Below are 26757 nucleotides of genomic sequence, written 5' to 3' on the forward strand. Positions count from 1 at the left end.
TTTTGAAGCCAAAATAAGGGGATCAGCATCTAACAGGAATGCGACCAGTCTGTTTCTCAGTGGGTGAAAATCAGGGGAACGTCTCCCAATGAAGTTCATGTCCACTGCAATAGCCAGGCCTGATGAGAAAGTCCCCAGGACCCTCTCTATTTCACTCCAAAAGGGAACGATGATTGGGCACTCCCACCAGATGTGCAAATAAGAGCCAATTGCCGCATCACATCTCCAACACCTATTATGTGGAGCCAATTTGTAAGCATGGAGCTATTGTGGGGTTTTGTACCATCTCACCAACAGCTTATAATGACTATCCTGCATGAGAGTACATGGGGAAAGACCATAAGCTGTTTTTAGAATTAGTCTTGTGTCTTCCAAAGAAAGCATATTTATTTCCTTTTCCCAGGAAGTAAGAAAGGTGGGCTTGGTAAGCAAAGGTGGGGTTATGAAATGTTTATGGAGATTCACAATTTTTCTGGGCTTAGAAGTCCCCTCAACCAGGAGCTTTTCAAATGGGGTCTTAGGTCTGGTAGACTTGTGAGTTTTAAGGAACTCATTAAAAGAATTAGTGATGTGTGATTTCTGCAGAAAAGAGAAGGTATGTTGGGGAAGCAGAGATTGTAGTATTTCAGATGGAGTTTTATGTTCATGCACCTGTAGCTCCCTCAATACCGTCTCAGAGTATTTTATCCATAAACTAGCTACTTAAGGGTCAGAAGGGATACACAACAATTTACAGAAAGCTTGCATTGGTGTCATTGGGGAGGATTTGGGGGCCAAAGATTCCCTTAGTCAATCCCAGGTCTCACATGGTCCCTTAATTAGCGGGTTAAAGTTACTGGATCTGTATTTGTTTTTACCTAGAAACCAGAGATCTTCCGTGAGGGTACCCCCACAAGATCCCGCGGCCAGGTGATACATTAATGGGTCCCTAGTAGGATGGGATAAATCTATCCAGTAACCAACCTGCACTGCCTGATTGAAGTCGTAGATGTTTGACAAATGAATCCCTTCCCTCGAGCTCCTTCTTATCATTAACCTGTACGCTAGGCGCGGTCTCCCTTGCCTCCAAACTTAACCCAAGAAAATCTTGTGAAGGGTCTTAAAGAAAGTCTTAGGTAAAAAGATAGAGATCATACAGAGTTTATAGAGGATTGTTCGGAGCACATATGATTTTAGAATGCTCTTCCTGCCAAACCAGGAGATAAAGGGTAGATCATATCAACAGAGCAGGTCCCTAACATGACCTATCAGGGGCTGGAAGTTACATGAATAAGGATCCTCAGCTTTTTTGGAAAGTTTAATGCCCAAGTTGTCTATTGCAGTATCTGACCATGCAAAGGGTGAGTTAGATTTCAGGGAACTACAGCGAGCGTCAGGAATTGAAACGTTCAGAATGGTGGATTTTGAGAAATTTACTTTAAAGTTCGAGATTACTCCAAAGTTCTCCAGGAGTAAGGCAAGCCTAGGAATACCTTTTTCACGATCTACAAACACAAATGCTGCTGAAGATAAAATGTGAGCTCCAAGTCTTAAGCCTCTAATATCCTATCTTGCCTCACCCCCTAGAGAAGGAGTTCCATCCTCAGAATGAAGAGGCTCGGGGATAGCGGGCAGCCTTGCCTTGTGCCATTTCAAATCTCAAATGGGGGTGACAATATTTCATTCCTTTTCAGTCTCGCGTATGATTTAGTGTACATTTAAAAAATTGCAGAAATTAATTGTGTGGGAAAATTAAAGGGACAAATGATGTCAATCTAGATCTACATAGATTGTCAAGACTACAATCTATATAGATCGTGGCATGTAAAGGGTTCACAGAGGGAGCAAGCTCCCTCTGTGATGTCATCGGACTCTCGCGATGTAATAGCGGAGAGCCCGACGGTCTGCCATGGCAGCAGAATGCCAGCTATAGGCGTCCTGCTTTGCCAGTGCCTGTAATCTCTAATACACGCGATAAGGCATTGCAGAACAGAAGTCCTGCAATGCCTTATCATAGCGATGATATGTGCTATTGTACAAGTCCCCTATAAGGACATAAAATGTGTAAAAAAAGGATAAAAATAATGTAAGAAAACAAAAACCTTTTTTGTGTTTTTTTCCCATATTGGCATAATTTATTTATTTTATTTAATTAAAATCCCACATATTTGGTATCGTATCCGTAACGACGTGTACAATAAATTTAACACGCATGTTTATCCTGCATGTCAAAAAGCATAAAACAAACCCCTAAAAAACTGAGACAAAACACTTATTTTTTACATTTTTTCTCCCAAAAAAGACAGTAAAAATGATCAAAAAAGCCATATGTACCCCAAAATGGTATCATTAAAACCCTCAGCTCATCCCGCAAAAAATAACCCCTCACAGAGCTCCGTCCATGGAAAAATTAAAAAGTTATAGGACTTTAAATGCAGCGATTTAGAAAAAAGTAATAATTTCCCAAAAAAGTAGAAAAACCTAAAAAAATATAAGAATTTTGGTATCGCTGTATTCGTACCAGCCCGCAGAAAAAATGCATTGTGGCATTTATGCTGCATGATTAGCGCTGGGAAAAAAAATCTATGGCAAAATTAATGTGTTTTTTCTCCTGTTATCCTAAAAAAATTAATAAAAGTTTTACAATATAGTCTATGTACCAAAAATAGCACCAATAAAAACTACAGCTCGCCACGCAGAAACACAAGCCCTTATATGGGCGTGTCAACAGAAAACTAAAAAAGTTACGGCTTTTGAAAAATGGAGATGAAAATCCGCCAAAAATCATTGCATCCTTAAACCCAAAATAGGCCATGTCCTTAAGGGGTTAAACAGCTGTGTCGACGGAAAAATTAAAAAGTTATGACTTTTAAAAAGTGGAGATGACAATCCCCCAAAAATCATTGTGTCCTCATGGCCAAAATAGGTCCTTCTAACAAAAACTTACCAACTTTCCTGATTTCTGCTGCTAAACTCCTATTCCCACTTATGTGGCGCAGATCTGAGGCCCCTTCTGTGTCCTAAAAAGCAGAGAGGGTTTCTCAACTGTGCCGCTTTGAAGAGATTGCAAACTGGGAAAATTGTACAAGACACAAATTTTGAAGCATTTGGAAACCTTGGTGCGAATACATCACTTCAAACTATTTCAGCTTGGGTCCATGAACTTCACCCCATGCGCTCTGCTATATCATAAATTCCCCATAAATTCTACTCGCCCAATGCTTCCAAATGTCCGTTCTCAGGTGAAACATCCAACGTGTTTGGAGAATTCTAATAGTTTTCTCATTTAATGCATAACAGCGACAGAATCTTTTTGACACAATTGCCCTAATCGGTGACCTTATTACCTTATTTGTTTTCTGTTTTGTTTGTCTTAAATCCAGAATATTATTATTGCAGGAAAGTCATGACCTTTTGTAGACTTAAATAATACTAATCTAATTGCAACTTTATGTTAATAAGTAATTAAAGGTATAATTTCTGTTAGGGACCTACGTGTTCCATTCTTTATTGCCTCTTCCATGTCTTTCAACCTGAATTAATATTATTATAATCTGCATTTCCATTCTGTGTGATACTCAATAAAATAAGATTGTTTATGAAAAAAAAAATAGTCTGTGTCCTCAAGGGGTTAATGACCTATCCTGAGGGTAGGACATCAATAGCTTGCAGCTGGACAACCCCTTTAATCTTTATCCAGACACAAAAAATGGCGCACAGCAGTTTCTGTCATGTGACGTCTCCAAAGTTAGCGTTTTTCACACTCCCAGATCACATGATTGGCCTGAAACGGCATCAATTTGCACAACTTGTTTATCTGAACATACCGTGAAAAATTCTATAACGCAGCGACAAATTCTTCATGGCGCTTTCTATGTGATGCAGCGTACATCTACCTGCAGATGAGTAAGACATCAACAATGTTCTAATTTGTATTAATGAACCCAACGAGTAAAAAGGCAAGAAATGCAGCTGGTAAAATGTTCCAGATGAAAGTATGACAAAGCTTAGTGTGATAATCCATTATATGTAGCCGTTCTGCAATACAAAATGCCCTAAAATATTGTAATCAGCTCCCAGCTATTAAGTGTCACTTGTAATAATTGTTCATGAAGCTGCTGCAGAAGCAGCCAGGAATAATGTAACCGCAATGAAGCATGGATCAGACGCTTAAAGTGCACTTATAGCAGACAACAAAGCAAGGGCAGGAGTTGTTAAGGTGCAGAGGCATTGACTGATGATAATGAATAATGTAATAAGGCACTGACTTCATTCCATTAATATAATGATGTTGCATCATGTGTATAGTCCATCATAGAAACGTGGATGACCAGATACAAAATGCAGGTGAAATGCGTAATTGTATCAACGGTGTAAACAAATTTACAGGGCTGGAACCTACAGAGTGGAATAACATCGACATTACTGCAGTCTGTGGTCCCTGGAAATCACATTTAATGATCTCAAAGTATTAAAATGATCGCTATAATAATGCCAGTAATAATGAAAAATAGTGCCATAATACTACTGCAACACAGTGACTGAATTATACTGCCATACAGTGATTGAATACCACCATCATACAATGACTAAATACTACTGCCATACAGTACTTGAATTATACTGTCATACAGTGATTAAATAGCACCATAGAATGATTTAATACTACCATCATGCACTGAATAAATACTACTGCTATACAATAACTAAATACTACTGCCATATAGTGACTAAATACTATTGCCATGCAGTGACTAAACACTACTGCCATATAGTGACTAAATACTACCGCCATACAGTGGCCGAATTATACTGCTATACAGTAATTGACTACTACCATCATACACTGACTAAATACTAGTGTCATATAGTGATTAAATACTACTGCCATATATTGACTGAACATTTCCTTCATATTGCGACTGAATACTACTTCTATACAGTCACTAAATACTACTACCATACACTGACTTATCAGTAGTGACATACAGTTACTGAATTATACCACCATACAGTGCTTGAATTATGCCCCCAATACATCTACTGAACACTACTGCCATACAGTGACTGAATTCAGTATCACTGCCTACCAAGACTTAATACTACCTCCAATACATCTACTTAGTACTACTGCTATACAGTGACTGAATGCTGCCCCCATAAATTGGCTAAATGCTACTGCCATACCAAGACTGAATACTATTACCAGACAGTGACTGAACACCATTGCCATACAGTGACTGAATTCTACTGCCATAGAGTGACTGAATTATACCAACGTACAGTAACTGAATACAACTACTATACAGTAATTACTGAATTACACCACTATAAAGTGACTGCCATACAGTAACTGAGTACTACTGCCATACAGTGCTTGAATTATACCACCATGCAGTGACTGTATAATACTGCCATATAGTAACAGAATTATACCACCATGTAATACCATAATACTACTGCCATGCAGTGACTGAATACTATAGTAACTGAATAATAACATCATAAAGTGACTGAATGCTACTGCCATATAGTGATTGAACTTCAGAGCTAACGCATCCCGCATTACTGTGCTAGTGAGATATGGTGGTGTGGTTACACTATTTGTATAGTACGGTCACCATTCATGCTGAATGGCAAGCACTGCGCTAGGCAAATAGCTTATGCAGGAAACATAGTGCTCAAAAACAACAGGGTTGTTGCTGTTACAGCTGTAATACTGCCAAACAGTGACTATATAATACCACCACAAACTCAATACAGATGTTGTCCTTGTTCACATTTGAACCTAGAACCCCTTTTTCTCTCAAAAAGTAGATGGAAGATCAACTGATCATCCCTGTGCTATTGGGGGGAATAAAAGAATGCAGGCTATCTGTAAGCAGAGAGATGGTGAAGGAACACTTAGCTAACTTAAATGAATTCAAGTCTCCAGGTCCAGATGAATTACATCCTAGGATACTAAAGAAAGCAGTAGAGGTAATTGCTGAACCACTCACCATAATTTTTGAAAATTCCTGGAGAACAGGAGAAGTCCCAGAAGATTGAAAAAGGACAAATGTTGTCCCTATCTTCAAAAAAGGGAAGAAGGTGGATCCAGGAAACTACAGGCCTGTGAGCCTGACTTCTATACTGGGAAAGATCTTAGAAGAAATTATTAAACAGCATGTATGCAAGTACTTGGATGAGAATGAAGTAATCAACCACAGCCAGCATGGGTTTGTAACAAACAAGTCACGCCAGACGAATCTAATTTCCTTCTATGACAGAATCACCGACTGGGTTGATCAGGGAAATACGGTGGATATAGTTTATCTTGACTTTAGTAAAGCATTTGACAAAGTATCTCATACTATAGTTATTGAAAAAATGACCAAATATGTGATTGACAAGGCAACTGTTAGGTAGATTCAGAACTGGCTGAGTGATCGTACTCAAAGAGTGGTCATAAATGGCTGTACATCCAAGTGGAAGAATGTATCAAGTCGGGTACCACAAGGCTCTGTCTTAGGCCCAGTGTTGTTCAACATTTTTATAAATCATCTGGAGAAGGGAATTGATGGGAAACTGATCAAATTTGTTGATGACACAAAGCTAGGAGGGATAGCTAACACTAGGGAAGAGAGAGATAGAGGATTCAAAAAGATCTAGAAAAGCTTGCACGGTGAGCAGCGACTAAGAGAATGGTATTTAACAAGGAGAAATGCAAAGTCCTACATCGGGGCAAGAAAAATGAAAAAAGCACATACAGAATGGGAGGAATTGAGCTAAGCAGCTGCACATGTGTAAAGACTTGGGTATACTAATAGATCATAGACTGAACATGAGTCAACAATGTGATGCAGCAGCCAAAATGGCAAACACAATTCTGGGATGTATTAAGAGAAGCATAATGTCTAGATCATGTGAGGTCATTACCACCCTCTACTCTTCCTTAGTCAGACCTCATCTGGAATACTGTGTCCAGTTCTGGGCACCCCACTTTAAAAAAGACATAGACAAACTGGAGCAAGTTCAGAGAAGAGTTACCAAGATGGTAAGCGGTCTGCAAATCATGTCCTATGAAGAACAGTTAAAGGATCTGGGAATGTTTAGCTTTCAGAAGAGAAGGCTGAGAGGAGACTTAATAGGCGTCTACAAATATCTGAAGGGCTGTCACAGTCAGAGGGATCAGCCCTATTCTCATTTGCACAAGGAAAGACTAGAAGCAACGGGATGAAACTGAAAGGGAGGAGACACAGATTAGATATTAGAAAAAAACTTTCTGACAATGAGTGGAACAGGTTGCTACGGGAGGTGGGGAGTTCTCCTTCAATGGAAGTCTTCAAACAAAGGCTGGACAAATATATGTCTGGGATGATTTAGTAAATCCTGCACTGAGCAGGGGGTTGGACCCGATGACCCTGGAGGTTCCTTCCAACTCTACCATTCTATGATTCTATGATTCTACCCCTGCACTGCAAGCCAACAGTGCTAACCACTCAGCCACCATGCTGCTTCTTCTTCCTCCTCATCCACCTTAATAAATGTATGCATTATATAAGATCATGAAGAGGAGACCCACACAAACTACATGCAGATGTTCTCTTTCGTCAGATTTGAACCTAGTGTTAAAAAGCAACAGTGCTAACTACTGAGTCACCATACTGCTTTGTCCTCCTTCTACTACCTCGTCATTCTCCTCCTTCCTCTATATAATAAATGTGTGCCATATATAAAAGTATGGAGAAAAAAACCCCACAAAAAGTCCATGCAGATGTTGTTCTTGGTAGGATTTGAACCTAAGATCCCAGACCTGCAAGCCACCATCCTCCTCCTTCTCCTGTTGTATATATTTGAACCTAGGACCCCCAGTGCTGCAAGGTGAAAGGGCTACCCATCTGAACCATCATCTTTTTCCTTCTCCTCCTTCTACTAGATAATGTATGCACTGTATCTAAGATTACCAAAAAGAAACCCATACAAACTCCATCCAGATGTTGTCCTTGACCAATGTTGAACCTAGGACCCAAGCACTGTAAGGCAACAGGGCTAACCACTGGGGAGGGGGAAGGGGGATGGTCGCCTTGTCGGGCTGGGGTCCTTGATTCAACTCCAACAAAGGACGACATCTCCATAGAGTTTGTATGGGAAAAGAGAGAGGAATGAGTAGAAGCTTTTATGGCTCCTAGACATTGTTACACACCAGTTTTGTAAGTATTGCTGAAGTTCGGTGAAAGAGCAGAACCAAACTTTTCAAAGGTTCACTCAACACTATCCATTAGCCCAGGCCAAGGTTTCTTTCTGCACTTGGGTGTGGCACACCAGATGCAGTAACAGGCATTTATAGGTCGTTATGCAGCATTAAAGGGTCTCACATTACAATGTGATTCTAGTCACACAACGTTTATGCTGTTCAGTCTCTTAACAAAGTCAATATAAATGTTTCACCTCGTTGACCTCTATTGGCATGCGGTATTGCATGTTGGCATGATACTGTAGAAAGGTTGCAGGAAGCTTTGGCAGGCACTTTGAGTCCTCGGCACAGGTCACACTAATAGTTCTTAGAGGGATTGTACTCATCACAAAATGACCTCTTGTAGAAATCAAGCCCTTATATTAAACATATATTTAAAAATATTTTTTTATGACTTTCTTTTCAATTTGCTATGTAACAATCAATTTTATTTCCTTTTAAACCCTGACATCCTGCAGTTCTCACGCTGACCACTTAGCCTAATAACAGTCTGACACTGCCTGTTCTGTAGAGAAAACCTCTCAGCTGTCATCTCATTATTATCACAGGCAGGATTACACTTAGAGGTGACCCCTATATTTACATAACACAGGATCCACCTATTATTCACAATAGGTAATAATCACAGCTCACCTCCTCTCCTCCCTGCACAGGTTACAAAACATGCCTACAACACTATCCAATAGAAGGCTATATTTGATTAGCATAGCTCACCTACCCCCCTCTATGAACAAGTCACAGAGCATGCCCACACCACTTTCCTGAAGAGGCTATGTATAGGCAGTGGTCACATCTCACCTAACAGAGCATGCCCACAAAACTCTCCCACAGAAGTCAACGGGTCCTCTCCTGTCCATTGTGCCTGTGACCCATGAGGCTGCTGTAAAGCACATCTCTAAATGTTGTTAGCTGTAGCTCAGGCAAGATGCTCGCCTTTATAGTCATTCACACACTAAATAATAAAAAATATACAGTCAGAAAGTAATAACAGAATAGAGAATTGGAAATGTTTCACTATCTGGTTTTATGTAGTAAACGATATAGGTGATACTTTCTCTTTAAGGAATATTACGGTTACAGCAAGCAAAGGTTATTTATTCTATAGTGAATATCTATACAGGTTTTCAATGTACTTTGGCTTTTAATTTCTACTGATTTTAACCCCTTCCCAGTGAAGCCCTTTTTCGTTTTCTCTTTTACTCTCCCTCTACTTTCAAAAAATCACCTCTTTCTTATTTTCCAGTTGCATGAGGGCTTGTTATTTGTTCAGTGACTTATAGTTGTTGTTAATTCCATTTTTAGGTGCCTCTCTTTTTATTCAATTTGTTTCTTGGATACACGACACTCAAAAAAGTGAAAATGTTCACTCTGCAGGGTTAATAATGTGATATTTTATTCATCTAGACTTTTGAGGATGCAGCGATACCAATTTTATTTTTCATTTTTTGATAAGATGACTGGGAAAATGTTTTTCTTTACTTTTATTACTTTTTATTTTTTCTAATAATTTGTAAAACTTTTTTTTAAGCAGCCTTTTACTTTTTTTTAAAGTTGCAGTCATTTGATTGAATCATCACATTGCAGAGGGGCTGTTCGGCTGTCGGAGGAGGATATAAGCTGACAAATATGGTTGGCGTGCTGTGTATGGAGCAGACTTGGCTCCTGAGCCCACTCCGTACACAGAGACCCACAGAGGTGGGGCATGTGCCCTGGGTACAGTCAAGACTGGGGGGAGGAAGGGCACCAGCCTAGCAAAGAACTAGAACATTACAGTTTTGGACAAACTGAACTTGTTCTAATTCAAACTGCTATAGCTCCGGTTCTATCCGTGCTACCAACATGGTTTTGGAATCATTCCAAAGCCAAAATTATTGGCTTTAAAATGACACTTAAATCATGTCTTATTAAATTGGAGCTACAGTGCAGAGAGGGGGGTGGGGATGGGGCTCCCTGCCCCAGGAGGCAAACACTGAAGATTCAATGGGACGGCACACTGAATATTTGCCTATGTTGCCTATGTTTATGCATGTCAATGTACATGTACTGTATAGCGTATGTCGGGAAAGGGTTAAAATCTCCTTATACTGTCATTCAATAGAAATTCACTTTTAAAGGGGTTGTTTCACCAATAGAAGTACAAGTACTCGTCTATTTCTGGCAGACCCATTGAAATGAATAAGGTGGTGGTGAACATGCGTGAGTCTCGCTCCATTCATGTGGGGACCTTGAGAATCTCTGTTCTCATGACCAGTGGTGGTCACAGGAGTCGCATCCTCACTGCTCAGCTAGTTATCCCCGATGCTGTGGATTGGTAGGACAACCCCTTTAAGGTTTACCTCCAGGGTATTGATATCTATTCTGGCCACATATACAGTACAGTTACCAGAGCCGTGGCCCTTTATGTCCACCACACGGACCAGAACACATTTATCCTCTGCAACTTATTTTGCTGTTCAGTAACAGTAAGTTTTATGCATATAAAATAAAAAAATGCTAAAATCCAGAAATTCATAAATAATACAAAGTTTAATTATGATTCATAAATACAAAGTGACATAAATAATGGATAAGGGTTAATGGGAACGTGGTGAAAGTTAGTAGAAACAACTATTAAGAGTGGCTGGAGAAGGCTAATGTAACACTGCAATACAAACAGCACCCCTCTTGGCCCCTCCCCTTATAGAGCTCCACCCCCTTATTTTATGCACAGTGCTTTCCTCATAATCTACTTTTCTTACTGCTGGTTTAGTTCCTTGTATCTGGTAATTCCTCTGTCCTTCTGCAGTGTGGATGAGTTCTCTGAACTGTTGGAGCAGAGCGTCAATATAAGGGTGGTTTCACACGAGCGTGTGCGTACATAGGTACACACCCCTGTACGTGCAAAAATACATGTGTACGAAGGTTCGTTGCCTTCAATGGAGCCGCTGCTGCTCGCCATTAACCTTGCTTAATAAAAAAATAACAAAAGTGATCCAACTATTCTGCAATCACTGTTACACACTGTGTGCTGACTGAACAAGATAAGGGTAGGTTTATGTAACATATAGGGTATGTGTTCCACATGGCCGGAATGCTGCGAGTCATCCACCAGTAAGTTGTAATTAATGAACTGTGTTTTTACAGGTCATTGGTTAGACCAGTGGTCCTAAAGTGGTTTACATGGCCCCCCAGGGGTCGAATTTGACTTGCTGGGGGTCCATGTCAGCAATAAAAAAATTTTGGGCTGCACGAGATGTAAATGGGGTCCACGTGAGCAAACCTTATTTAGGCAGGTCTTCATCAACATTTAGGCGTTTGTTAAATGACATAATACACTTTCCCCAAATTGTGTACATAATACTCATAACAGACATAGAAATTACTTACCTGTTTGATATTTGATAATATTGTTTATGCAGAGCTTGTGCAAAACTTCTTGGGCTCCAGTGATAGTCAAAACAGACCTGTGCAGCAACTTAATTACCTCTAAAGTTTCATTTTCACGTGATACACCAGAACTTTAGCGTGAACTATACCCATCTGATATGTGGTCTGCTATGTCCATGTGCACGTTTTTACAAGTTTTCATACCAGCAGCAACGCATTATGGACTATTGCAATAAAGTTTTTGAAAGCTTTTCCATCTTCATACCTTGTGGAAAGGCGTTTTAGCACAGTCACCAATCTTCTTACAAAAAAAAAGGAAATTGATTGCAAATCACTGGATGGGGAGATTTAAGACTATCAGAGCATTTGGCTCATCCCTCCCATTCAACCCCTAGTGACCAAGCCTGTTTGCACCATAATGATGTCACGGCCTGACGGTCACGATAGTGTTGTGGCATGGTGGCCTCAACACAGGCCAAAGACCTGTTTTCTTGTTAAGCAGGTTTAGAATTAATGCACCATGTGCAGAGTTCTGCTAGTGCTGTCTGCCTTTTCTGCATAGAATCATGCTGGATTAGCCATGCCTGGGAGAAGGCTGGAGGTGTGGTTTGCTATTCATTCTTCCAGTGTTCAGGTGCAGAGTGGCTTTATATTCTCACCCCTCCTGGTGACCAGTGCTGCTTATTCCGTTCCACAGTGGATAACTTGAAATTGTTATTGTTCGAAAAATAGTTTAAACAAGCAAAAATGAATGATGATGGTTCAGGGTGGCTTCACATGAGCGTGTTTTCGTGCATGCATATGCAAAAACATGCTTGTATTTGCAACATTGCATTCCCTATGGTGTGTGCACATGTCTGTACTTTGCAGGTGTGTGCCTGCAAAGATAGGACATGCGTGCACCATTGGGAATACATGCATTGTCTTGAGTGGAGCCGCGGCTGCTGCCGACAGAGCATTGAAAACAATGCTCCGCTGGCACCCCTGCATTCTTTTTCAGGGAATGGCTTTACATATAAGCCCTTCCCTGAAAAAGAAAGATTTTAGTGTAAAAAAAAAAGAAAAAAAACAACTTATCTCTCCGCCGCTGCCATGACGCCTGCGGGGATGAAGAACATATCTGCCGCATGCGGCAGATGTTTCCTTCACCCCCGCTAGTTAAAATAATTCCCTGCTGCTACATCTGCCAATTCTCTACTGCAGCTGTCACACATGTCAGCTGCGGTAGAGCATTGTGCTGCCGGCATCCCTGTCATTGGATTTCAGGGAAGGCCTTTAAGCATAAGCCCTTCCCTGAAAATCCAATAAAAATAGTGTAAAAAAAAAAGCATACTCACCTGCCTTTAGCTGCGGGGCTCAGCGGCGACTTCTGGCTCTGTAGTTCTGAGCTATCAGTAGCTGGGGATTTAAAATCCCGCCTGCTAGTAGCTCTGATTGTGATTAGCTGAGCGCTTCAACCAATCACAATCAGAGCTACGAGCAGGCGGGGATTTTAAATCCCCGGCTGCTAATAGCTCAGCACAGCTGCGCAGAGCTGGGGACAGCGCGAGGAGTCGCCGCTGAGCCCCGGCAGCCGTCAATGTCTTTCAGGGAAGAGCTTCATAAGCCCTTCCCTGAAAATCCATTTAATATAGTGTAAAAAAAAATACTCACTTGCCTTCAGCTGCGGGGCTGTCCCTGGCTCTGTAGTTCTGAACTATCAGCAGCCGGGGATTTAAAATCCCCACCTGCTGGTATCTCTGATTGTGATTGACTGAGCGCTTCAGCCAATCACAATCAGAGCTACCAGTAGGCAGGGATTTTAAATCCCCGGCTGCTGATAGCTCAGCATAGCAGTGCAGAGCTGTGGACAGCACGAAGAGTCGCCACCGAGCCCCGGCAACCGTCAATGGATTTCAGAAAAGGGCTTTATAAGCCCTTCCCTGAAAATCCATTTAAAATAGTGCTGTCCTCGGCTGTGTAGTTCTGAGCTTTTTTTTTTTTTACACTTCTTTTATTGGATTTTCAGGGAAGGGCTTATGTTTAAAGCCCTCCCCTGAAATCCAATGACTAGGATGCCAGCAGCAGGTCTCTCTATCGCAGCTGTCATGTGTGACAGCTGAGGTAGAGAATTGAAGAATTCCTCTGCTGCATCTGCCACAGATGTGGCAGATGTAGCAGCAGGGAATTCTTTTAACTAGCGGGGGTGAAGGAAACATCTGCCGCATGTGGTAGATGTGTTCTTCATCCCCGGGGGGGGGGGGGGGGGGGGGGTCATGGCAGCGGTGGAGAGGTATTTTTTTTTTCTTTTTTTACACTAAAATGTTTCTTTTTCAGGGAAGGGTTTATAAGTAAAGCCCTTACCTGAAAAAGAATGCAGGGGTGCCAGCAGAGCACTGTTTTTAATGGAGCCGCCGGCAGCAGCCATGGCTCCATTGAAAACAATGCAGCTGCATGCATGCGTGTTTTGCTCGTACATAGATGCGGACCTATGTATGTGCAAAAATACGCTTGTGTGAAGCCACCTTCAGTGTGAACATGGTGAATGAGTGAATGCTGAATGATAAATCACAGGCAGAATGATAACACTGTTTAATATATTTTTTGTAACAGATAAGCAGATAGGCGGCTTATAGTAACTTTAGTGTGCTGAATTCAAATATGATATCCATTTTTTCTGCCACGTAAGGTTTTCCCAATTATGGGAAATAATGTAATCCAATTATCGTTGTATTGTATTTTTTGGAAATCTGCCTATACAATGAATCCAGTATGCTCGCCATTAACCTTGCTTAATAAAAAAAATAACAAAAGTGATTGAACTATTCCGCAAACGCTGTTACACACTGTATGCTGACTGAACATGCTGGATTAGCCATGCCTGGGAGTAGGCTGGAGTTGTGGTTTGCTATTCATTCTTCCAGTGTTCAGGTGACCAGTGCTGCTTATTCCGTTTCACAGTGTAACTTGGAGTTTGGAGCTCTGCTGTGCTGGATGTTTCGCAAACCTGCAGATGCATAGCTGCTGATTCCTGCTCAGTTTGTTTTGTTGCTTTTTCATTTCTGTTTTGCTTTGCGTGTCGGTGCATCTCTTCTGGGATTCATATAGGGACTATCAGGGCCCAGAAAGAAGACTGCTGGGCCGCCTTTATTGAGGTAATGTCCCCGCTTTAGGCAGGGACCCATCACCCTCCCTGCTAGGTTAGGGCCAGGCTTCCTTCCCTCTTCCTGGTAGATCCCCCCACAAATGACCCCATTTTAAAAACTTCACCCCTTAATATATTTACTGAGGGGGGTCATGAGTATTTTGACCCCACTGTTTTTTTTATCAGGAGTTAATGCAATTTAGAGGAGAAAAAAGTAAAATTTCATATTTTTGCAAATATGTCATTTTAAAGGCAATTTTTTTCTATAGTGCACATAAAAATGAGAATTTAAACCCCAAAATGGATACCCATGTTTGTCCTGTGCTCAGAAACATACTCATTGTAGTACTAAAATTATGTCTCTATGAACAACGGGGCCCAAAATGAAAGGAGCAGCTGGTGGCTTTCAGAACAGACATTTTGCTTGAAGGTGATTTAGGCCCCATTGCACACATGTAGAGCTCTTGAGCGGTGCAAAAGGACAGAGAACCCCTACAAATGACCGCATTTTAAAAACTAGACCCCTTAACAAATTCATCTAAGGGTGTACTGCATATTTTGACCCCACAATTTTTGAATGAATCTAAGCAAAGCAAAAGGGGAAAATTATGCTTTTAATTTCTTTGGCAATTGTGTCATTTTAAAAACTGTTTTTTTTTGTATAGCATACATATGAATGAAGACTTTCACCCCAAAATGGATCCCCCTGTTTGTCTTTTGTTCAGAAACATACCCATTGTGTCCCTAATCTACTTAAAGAACACATGACTAGGCCTATAGTGGAGGGAACACCCACTGGTTTTCAGAGCACAACTGAATAAATCCCAGGCCCCATTGCTCACTTGCACAGCAAAAAAATTGGCTCCCTAAAAATAATCCCCCCCCCCCCCCGTACTTTTTGGTGTTCCCCAAATCTTAGATAAAAGTAATAATGTAAACTGCGTAATTACCCCCAAATACGGGCGTAATTACGGAGACTGATTGGGATGGGCACATGGGGCAATAAAACAGGGTATCCCTCCTCCCATGCTTTTTTGGGGGGTATTTCTTGACGCCAGTGCCAGGGATGGGGTGTGAAAAGTGGCACTCTGTGAGGCTTCGTAATCTTGCTGAGGTGCGGCGGTCTCACACAGAAGGCACTCAACAAGCTGCTCCTGGAACTGCAGGAAGGTGAGTGTTCCCAGGGCTTTTTGTAAATTATGTATTAAAAGTAGCGGTCTGAATAACATCAGGTTCACACGGCCGTATGTGGAATCTGCTTGCAGAGGACCGCTGCAAATCCCAGCTGTGAGCCCAGCCGTGGCCCTGCGTATTGCTACGTAATGTACTGCGCAGAATTGTGTTCATCTGCAGTACACCTTTTTTAGCTTATATTTCCCGCGCCGTTGTTTAGCGATGACACGAGTACCCGTAGTCCGTACACAATGTAGTTGCGTATGGGCTGCTGGTATATCTGCGACCCATACGCAACTACGTCTGGAGCACAATGGGCTCTATGTTGTGGATATCCATGTTAAAAAAGAACCTGCTGTTTTCTGCGAGTAGATTACGTAATTCCGACCCACTAATGTGAGCAGAATTATGGAATCCAGTGCATTCGATGCCGAACCCACAATTTCTATCCAGTCATGTGAGACCAGCCTAAAGTAGATCGCTACCTTTTTATCACGTGACCGGGGACCGCTCAACGAAGCCGACGGTCAGTGCTCCAGGCTCTCGGTGACCGTTGGTAGCCAGGAGCAAGGAGATTTTTCAATTTCCTGGGCTCCCTGATTCCTGCACAAGTATCCATCATTTTGCCAGCGGCGCATGTGCAGAAGCCAGTGAAGGTCAGTGGAGGAGTATTGCATCAGGGTTCAAATTCAGAGTCCTCCGCTAAGAAGTTTTATCTCCTCTCACTGATCGCATCGGTGAGGGAAGATGAAACTTCTACCTTTTTTTTAACATTTACGTGATCGTCATTATCCATTGCATAAAGTTGGTCATGTGACCAGGAACCGCATACCGTGGTCCCCCGTGACATCTCCAGGCTCTCGGCTACCTTTGGTAGCCAGGAGCAGGGAGATTTTAAATTTCCCAGGCAATCCTTGACTTTTGTGCATGCATCCACCATTATGCTTACATGCGCATGCGCAGAAGGTCCGCGGATAAAGATCCCATCTGGGGACAAATCCAGGGACCTTGGGTATGTAATTTCATCTCCCCTCACGGATACAATCTGTAAGCGGAGATGAAACTTTAACTTCTTAAACTTTTTTTTTGCACACTTTTTAACTTTGCATGTGACCGAGAACTGTATACAGCAATTCCCGGTGACATCTCCCTGCACTTGGCCATCTCTGACAGCTGGGTGCAGTGAGATTTGTAATTTGCCGGTCTATCCGGCCTTCTGGGCATGGGCGCCGCATCTGCACAAGCACAGAAGCCTGCGGCAATGCAGATTGCTGCGGGGCATGGCGGAGGACAGAGGTGAGTATTTTCAACTGAGTCTTGGCCACAACTCGCATTGCCCTGTGTAAATGAAGCCTAACAGACTGGTTGATAAATGTCCCCCCATGTCAGCTTCTGCTTTTGAGCTTCACTGTTGTGTTCATTCTTGTAACCAAGTTCCCGAAGACCGTGGAGGAGTGGAAGATTGTTGCAGAGGACTTTGATCATCGGTGACAATCCCTCAACTGTGGAGGCGCTGTTGATGGAACTACTTCAGTATAATCTTGATGGCCCTCGTGAAGGTTAACGTCAAACTTCTGATAGTAGATGTTGGCAAAAACGGACAAATATCAGGTGGCGGTGTTTTGGATCACACCAAATTAATGGAGCTTTTGCAAACAGACAGACTAGGTCTACTGAGCAATGCAGAGGCAAGAGAAAATTAGAATTTTGTGTTCATCAGAGATAAGGCCTTTCCACTGCGACACCTCTATTAAAACCTTTCCCTCAAAAACTATTGGATGCAGGAAGAAAAATATTTAATTATCAGCTGTCAAAGCCAGGCGTGTGGTGCAGAACACTTTTTACATTATAGCCAACCAATTTTGCCTTTTTCACACCACAATAAATCTTCCAGAAAAAATAGACAAGGTGGTGCCCACCTGCTGTGTCTTCTACAACATCTTGGACGCTGTGATGCTGTCATACTCCCCATTTGTAATGCTTAATAGCGAAAATGTGGTCATCTTGCAAATCAAGGAGAGTGACATTCAGAAGCACAAGGGATCGTATCTCTCTAGCCTCTTCAGGTTTGCCAGGCCTGTGAGGATGCCATTCACTCTCCTGGGCATACTTCAACAGTATTGGTGCCATGCCATGGCAGGCTGGAATAATATGATACAATGCTTGTCCATATTATTCCCTTTAAGCCCTTAAAGACACGGCCTATTTTAGCCCAGAGGATGCAGCAATTTTCATCTTCAATTTTCAAAAACTGTCACTTTTTTATTTTTCCATCAACATGGCCGTATGCAGGCTCGTTTTTTGCGTGGCAAACAGAATTTTTTTTATTGGTACCATTTTTGGGCAAATATACTATATTGTAATACTTTTATTAATTTTTTTGAGAACAGGGAGAGAAAACATCAATTCTGCCATTGTTTTTTTTTTTTTTTTTTAACAATGTTAATCATGCAGCATAAAGGCTCGGTCAGACGAGCGTTTTTTTGTACATCTTTGTGCACAAAAAAATGCTCTCTATGGATCTGCCAAATGTGCATGACTGAAGCTCCATGCAGTCGAAGGACCGCAATACTGTCCCATTGCTTTCACTGAAAGCAGTGAGATGAAGGCAACCCCCGCATGGATTTTCTGGGAAGAGCTTGATATATAAGCCTTTTCCTGAAAATAAGCCCTAGCTGCTTGAAAAAATACAAAAATATATATATACATCACCTCTCCGATGCTGTCCTGCTCTAGTGCGTCTTCTCCCTGGCTTGCCGGCATTCTTCTGAAGCATTTTCTCCTGACCGGGGATTTAAAAATCCCTGCCTCCTGAAAGTACTGGGTCTGATTGGCTGAGCGCTGTGACCAATCAGAGGCAGCACTCAGCCATTCATTTTAGCCTATTTTTTAAGAGCTTTTTTTTAACATTTTTGCTGTGCAGGATAAACAGCGTGTTTATTTTATTGTACGGGCTATTATGGATACGATGATATAAAATATTGTGGGATTTTCCTTTTCTTTTAACTTATATACAAGTAGGGGAAAGAGTGCAAAAAAAGTTTTTTCTACACTATTTTTAATCTTTCCTTTACACTTTTTATATTCCTGAAGGGGACCTGAACTATAACAGCTATGATCGCTATGATAACATATTGCAGGAATTCTGTAGTGCAATACCTTATTGCTTGTAATAGCAATCATAGGCAATGGCAAGCCGGGTCATCAGTATCTGGTATCCTGTTGCCATTGCAACCCATCAGCCTTCCACGATTACATCGCAGGGGTCTGATGACGTTTCAGAAGCAGCGCACTCCTTGTATAAACCCTTTGCATGCTGTGATCTACAAAGATCACGGCATGTAGGGGGTCAAAAGTGGAGATCAGTAACAGCTTCTGATCTCGCACCATCCACATCAGATGAGCTTATGCCCTGGTGCATTAAGTACCAGCACGCCATGATGTAACTTTACATCATATAGCTTTAAGGAGTTAAAGGAAATCTGTCAGCTGGAACACACTGTCTATACTGCAGGCATCATGTTGTAGAGCAGGAGGAGCCGGGCAGACTGATATATAGTTTTACGGTGGAAGATTCAGCAGAACTTGTACTTTATTCATTCATATCTCTGCACATCCTGAGTTGAACAGTCCAATGGGTGGAGTTATCAGTGACTGACAGCTATCTCTGCTTGTACAGCCAATCACTGCTAGGACTGCCCATTGGACTGTTCAACTTAGAATAAAATACAAATTACACTGAATCTCCCCCCCAATAAAACTATACATCAGTCAGCTTGGCTCCTCCGCCTCTGTAACATCATGCCTGCAATGCTAGAACACATTATTATTAACAAGTTATTAACAGGGAAACATCCTCTTTTCTTAATAAGCTGTGAAATACACAGATGCCAGTGTGAACGAGCTCTTAAGCCTGCCCGGTCTTGGGGCTCACTCAGATCGGCGTATTTTCACCGTGTATTACGTACATATTTTGTATGCACATAATACACAGTGATGAAAGCCCATTGATCTACATTGGGCCACTCATATCTGCATTTTTCTCACACGTGTATTACATGTGAAAAAAAAATGCAGCACGGCCTATTTTGGTACATAATATGCGCATTGTAGGCAATGGGAGCCTAAAATAGGCAGAAAATACACATTACATGTAATCAGCCTGTTTTGTCTGCACATATTACTGTAATTTTTTGCGCATGTAGGGGCTTTTCACACTTGTGCAGCCCACCCTTTTCGTGGGATTTAAGGCCTAATAAGGTACAGCTACTTTCTTTTCCTGTGTATTGCGCAGTGTCACACCCTTCCTCTTGCATAATTTCTTACCTGCGATAGATTTGTAAATCAGTTTCGCTGTACGAACCATCAGAAAACTGAGCAAGGCTTATTTTTTTGTGCACACATGAAGCGCATGCGCAAAACGCCCTTATAAGAACGAACCCATTGAAATCAATGGGGTCTCTTCTTTGTTTAGCGTGCACATGTTTTGCAATGACAAGCTCGTGTGCCAACACGGCCGTGTGATTGAGCCCCCAGTGTTTTACCTACTTGGTAGCAAAAACGGAGTATCCGCAACCCGGTGCTCTTCTATCTCTTACTTAATTTTTGTAGGCTGCCTTTAATGTTATGCGTATTTGGACCCAGGAGTGTCTTACACGTACATGAAGGGTTTCTAATTGATTACTTTCAATCCCCACACTATACTGTTTTTCTTGTATTTTTACTTTAACATGTTTGCCTTATACGCTGTTGGTTTTAGTTCTTTTCAGTTTGTAAGATCTGTTCCAGGCATATAATAGGTCCAAGTTAGAGATGAGTGAACGTGCTTGTTTGGACAATTACTCGATCGAGCATCGCTTTTTTCAAGTAACTGCCTACTCGAGCTAAAAGATTTGGGGGGCGGTGGGGTGGAGCGTGGGTAGCAGAGGGGAACAGGGGGGAGCTGTCTCTCTCTCCCCACCCCCCCACTTCCCACCACAACCCCCCGCTCACCCCCGGCGCCCCCCAAATCTTTTTGCCCGATTAGGCAGTTACTCGAAAAAAGCGATGCTCAATGGAGTAATTGCTCTAAACGAGCACGTTCGCTCATATCTAGTCCAAGTTCCTTGATATCGTACGTTCACAAAGTATTCCCTCAACACTTTTCTCCATGATCTAGAATGGTGTTCCAGGTTATATCGCTTAACATCAACGGACATAATAGTCCATTTAAGCATCCTATCTCTGGAACAGAGATATATCTGGAACATTCCCATGTAGATATTCTGTGTATACAGGAATCCCATCTTAATCAATCAGACATACTCAGATTTAGGCATAGACTCCTTCCTCATATTTTTTTTGCCCCAGTGGTCAATAAAAATGGAGGAGTCGCTATTGCAATTAAGAATATTTTAGCCTTTACTCTAAGCCAGTCCTTTGTGGACTCATTAGGACAGTATATTTTTCTAGTCTGCTCAATTAATAATGTTAATTACACTATTGGGGTAATCTATGCTCCAAACAAGAAACAAACTAAGTTTTTCCATACTTTCCTTAAGAATATTAATCAGCATAAACAAGGTGCGTTTTTATCATAAAGACTTTTTGTCGAAAAGTTTTTTAGATTAACAAAGAGAATGTAAGCAGAAACTAAGTTCTTAAGACATTACAGAGTTTACAAGAAAATATTCACAAAATATCTCAAGAATTATTAGTGACAATAACATAATAAGAAGTCAAACCAAGAAGGAAAGGTACAAAATATAATAAGTTACAGAGCTAAATACTAAAGCCACGTATTCCACGTAGATTAGTATTTAGGCAGGTAGTTGTGGTGAAGGGCATGAATTGTCTTTTACGCATTATAGTTTGAGACAATAGAGATCAAAGCTTTAATGGAGGGAGAGGTGTTTCTAAACTACTAAAACAAGAAGGCAGTGAAGAAGCACTAAAAACCTACAGGGAAAAAATTAAATAATGTAAAAATCTGATAAAAGTAGCAAAGATGGAGACAGAGAGACTTATTGCCAAATAGAGGGGAACTAACCCTAAACTGTTCTTCAACTATACAAATAGTAAAAAGATTAATACTGAAAGTGTTGGCCCCTAAATAAATAATGTAGCAAAAATTGTAGAGGGCGACGAGGAGAAAGCAAATCTATTAAAGGGGTTGTCTCGCGGCAGCAAGTGGGGTCATACACTTCTGTATGGCCATATTAATGCACTTTGTAATATACATCATGCATTAATTATGAGCCATACAGAAGTTATTCACTTACCTGCTCCGTTGCTAGCATCCCCGTCGCCATGGATCCGTCTAAATTCGCTGTCTTCTGGCATTTTTAGACGCGCTTGCGCAGTCCGGTCTTCTGCCTGGTGAATGGGGCCGCTCGTGCCGGAGAGCTGGTCCCGCGTCGTCATCGTAGCTTCGCCCCGTCACGTGTGCCGATTCCAGCCAATCAGGAGGCTGGAATCGGCAATGGACCGCACAGAGCCCACGATGCACCATGGGAGAAGACCCGCGGTGCATCGTGGGTGAAGATCCCGGTGGCCATCTTGGAGAAGGAAGAAAGAAGTCATCGCAGAGCGGGGATTCGGGTAAGTAATATATATATATTTTTTTAACCCATCCTTTGGGTTTGTCTTGCGCCGAACGGGGGGCCTATTGGGAAAAAAAACCCAGTTTCGGCGCGAGACAACCCCTTTAAATAGCTTTTTCTCCAGTGTATTCACAAAGAAAAATGAAAAGTCAGATGAGATGCAGAGTGATAAAGTAAACTCTTCCCAAAATGTCATCAGTCTAACCTAGGAAGATGTGCAGAGCCATCTTGAAAAGAATAAAATAGGCAAATCAGCGGGTCCCGATGGCATACACCCCCGGGTTCCAAGGGACCCTTGTTTCTTATCTTTAAGGATTGAATAGTGATAGGGTCTGTTACACTGGACTTGTGTGTAGCCAATGTGGTGCCAAAATTCAAAAAGTGGTCAAAAAGTGAACCTGGAAGCTCGAGGCCAGTAAGTCTTACTTCTGTTGTGGGTAAAATTTTTGAAGGGTTTTTAAGAGATGCTATTCTGGAAGATCTCAATGAAAATAGCTATATAACTCCATATCAGCATGTGTTTGTGAGCGATCGCTCCTGTCAAACTAACCTGATCAGCTTCTATGAGGAGGTAGGTTGAAGACTTGACCTGGGACAGTCATTGGATATTGGGTATCTGGACTTTTTCATAGTGTTTGATATTGTGCTGCATAAAAGGTTGGTATATAAAATGAGAATGCTTGATCTGGGTGAGAATATGAGGAGGTGGGTAAGTAACTGGTCAGTGATAGAAAGCAGAGGGGGTTATAAATGGTACATACTCTGATTGGGTCACTGTTACTAGTGGGAGGCTATAGGGGGCAGTATTGGTCCCTATTCTTTTTAATATGTTTATTAATGACCTGGTAGAAAGATTGTGCAGTAAAATATCAATAATTGCAGATGATACAAAAGTATGTAAAGCAATTAGCACAAGAGAGGACACAAGGAGATTTTAATAGATCTGGGTAAGTTGGGAGCAGAAAAGTGGCAAATGAGGTTTAACACTAATAAATGTAAGGTTATGCACGTGGGCAAAGGAAATATGTGGCATTTCCTTTGTCCTTAATACACATTAAGGACAAAGTCAGACAAGCGGGGTTTTTTTGCATGCGCCTATGTGCACAAAAAAAAGCACATCTATTAGAACCATTGGTTTCCTATGATGTGTTCACATGTCCATTTTTTACAGGCGCAAAATCTTTGCACTTACAAAAGATTGCACATGCGTGCACTGGCAAGGTCCATGCTGCGCGTAAAGATTCACCGCAGGGAGTCTCCTCATCACTGAACACTGTGACAGCACTAAATCAGTGTTCAGTGATGATGGGACTCCCCGCAGGGATGAAAGAATCCCCTGCTACAGCTGTGGCAGAAGATCGCAATGTTCACCCCATGCTTTCAATGGGGATGGCGCTGCAGCCGCCCCATTGAAAGCAATGGGATGCAGGGAACCCCCGCAGTGATTTTTGGGAAAGGGCTTGAAATATAAGCCTTTCTTAAAAATCATCCCTAGCTGCTGTAAAAAATATATATATAGGTGATGTGTATATATATATATATTTTTCAGCAGCTAGGGATAATTTTTAGGGAAGGGCTTATATTTTAAAACCCTTCTCCCAAAATCACTGCAGGGCTTGCCTGCATCCCATTGCTTTCAATGGGGTGGCAGTAGTGCTGGCCCCATTGAAGGCAATGGGAACAGAGTTTCGGTCACGTGCATTTTGAACATCCATGGAGTGCCTTTTTTTGCGCATATAGGTGCCCTTCAGAAGAGTCAGGGATTATTCCGATTGTCTGATTGGAGTCAGAAAGGAATTTTTTCCCTTAAATTGGGAAAACTGCTTTCTATCTCATTGTTTTTTTACTTCCTCTGGATCAACAGCAAACTTTTCTCTGGGTTAATAGGCTGAACTGGATGGATATATGTCTTTTTCAGCCTTAGTTGCTTTGTTACTATGATTGTGGCAGTCCAAAGACGTCTCTGGAATTACTATAAATACAAAGGAACGTAAAGTTTGTGGATGACGTTATCATAGCTTTAACTTTCCCCCTGAAATGTCCTTACCCACAGCTATAGAACAAACTTAGTAAGTTTTTTTTATTATAAACTAAATCACGGGTTTTAAGTATGCATATACTGGATTCTGTGAGGTCCAAACTTAAAAGCAGATATTTGTTCCCCTGGGCATCTGAATCTATACCCTATTTAGTATTCAATTATCCTTCCCATCTAGCACACTGTTTCATAACAACTATCCTCCAATGCTTTGGGAAACTGAACAAGATTTAACTAATTATCTCAAACATAAAGTCTCCTGGGTTGGTAGGGTTGCTTCTATTAAAATGCTAATTATCCCTAAATTTTTTTCTTTTTCTCATTCTTCCTATTCCCGTTCCAGTAACATACCTTTATAAACTGCAAAGGATTTTGAATAGCTATGTGTGGCAGCGAAAACACCCCCAGGTGGTGGCAAGCATACTATATAGGCCAATATGCAAAGGAGGGCTGGGGGTTACTGCAGGTATTGTACAACTATTATGCTACTATTTCTATCAAGCTCAATGACAATGGAAGAGACATTCACCTTCTAAATGCAGGGTAATTATGGAGAACTCCTTTCCAGACTCAGTACCAGTTAGCATTGGATATCTTGTTACCTAACTAACCTTATTTAGCTATCAATGGTGGACTGACAGCATGGACACGTATAATAGTGTCCAAAACCACTATCCCTCTTAGAATTCCCAAGTTACCTATAAAAGTTGCCCTTCATTATCTCAAATATTGCACTTAGTAATAGAATATTCGTGGGTGTATCTCAGATATATGGGAGGGCTCTCATCTCATGCCATTTGGCGATATTGCTAACACATTTCTTCAAAAGAATTCTTAAATTATCCCAGAATACAACATTTTCTCACACAACTACCGAGCTCGAGTTCCGTCCCTAAAACTACTCTTAAATTCGCTTTTTCCAACCTGAACAAAACTACCAAGGGAACTTCAAGAATCTATAAGGCTTTAAAGGTAATAATTTATGGACTGACAAATTTGCTTGGTCAGCAAGCAGTAGATGTCCACCAGGTAGATGTGTTCACTCCAGGCTCTGACCCTGACTGCCTGAGCTTGCAGCCTTTTATGTTCCAGTGATTACCTCAGTGGGTGCAGCGGAGCTCACTGGAATCCAGAAGGAAGACGTACTGGAGAGTTAACTCACCCAGGCTAAGCATTTGGGTGTAATGTACACTCCCTCCAGTACTCTTCTCCCCACATGTCTACAATATATAATGTGGTTAGCCATTTAGTCGTTCATGACCATCGTTGACCCTAAAGGCAAGCTTCCTCCATGTTTTTCAGTTTTGCACTGCTTCTTTCAGTTGTGTGATATCATGCTAGTATCAGTTCTGACAGTGTCAGCCATTGTGTTCTTTGGTAGCCAGGTCTTTTTTTGCCACTGATCTTTTCTAGCGACTCTGCCGGCATAACATGGCAAAAATATGTGAGTCTGATCATCCTGCCCTCCAGTGATATATCGGGTCTTATACAATTCAGGACTTCTCTGTTGCTCTTGCCGTCCCGGGCATATGCAGCAGTTTTCGCCAGCACCACTGCTCAAACACATCCATCCTCCTTCTATCAGCCTTTTGGGCAGTACAGCTCTCACATCCATACATAGCTGTGGGGAAAATGGTGGTTTGCACTATCCTGCATTTAGTTGCTATGCCGATATCCCTACTTTTCCAGATTTTGTCCATGGTTAGCATTGCTATATGTTTTATCTCTGGCATAGCTTCTGCATCCTGGTCAATTTTTGAGTCAAGGAAGATGAAGTCTCGCACGCATTCTATGACCTCGTCAATTTGATTTGAATGTGTCCATTTTTTGCAGTTGTCATAATTGTAGTCTTCTTTAAATTCAGGTAGAGGCCCATTTTTTCACTTTCAGTTTTAATCTTACATATCAGCTGCTTCAGACTTGCTTCTGTTTCTGCAAGCAGAGTTGTATCATCTGCATAATGGAGATTGTTGATGTTTTGGTCACCTATTTTCGCCTCGATTTCCAATTTGCCTAGGTCCATTCTCCGTATGATCACTTCCACACATAGGTTAAACAAGAAAGGTGAGAGGATGCTGCCCTGTCGGACGCCTTTAACGTTCCCAAGCCAATCTGTGTCCCCATGCTGTGTTCTCACAGTGGCTTCTTGATTGGTATAAAGTGATTTTATTAGTGTGACTAGATGTGTCAATACGCTTAGCTCTTGTAGGGCGCACCATAACTTGTCATGGTCGACGCAGTTAAAGGCCTTGATGTAGTT

The sequence above is a fragment of the Eleutherodactylus coqui genome, chromosome 10, assembly GCF_035609145.1.
Source record: "Eleutherodactylus coqui strain aEleCoq1 chromosome 10, aEleCoq1.hap1, whole genome shotgun sequence".
Taxonomy (NCBI): Eukaryota; Metazoa; Chordata; class Amphibia; order Anura; family Eleutherodactylidae; genus Eleutherodactylus; species Eleutherodactylus coqui.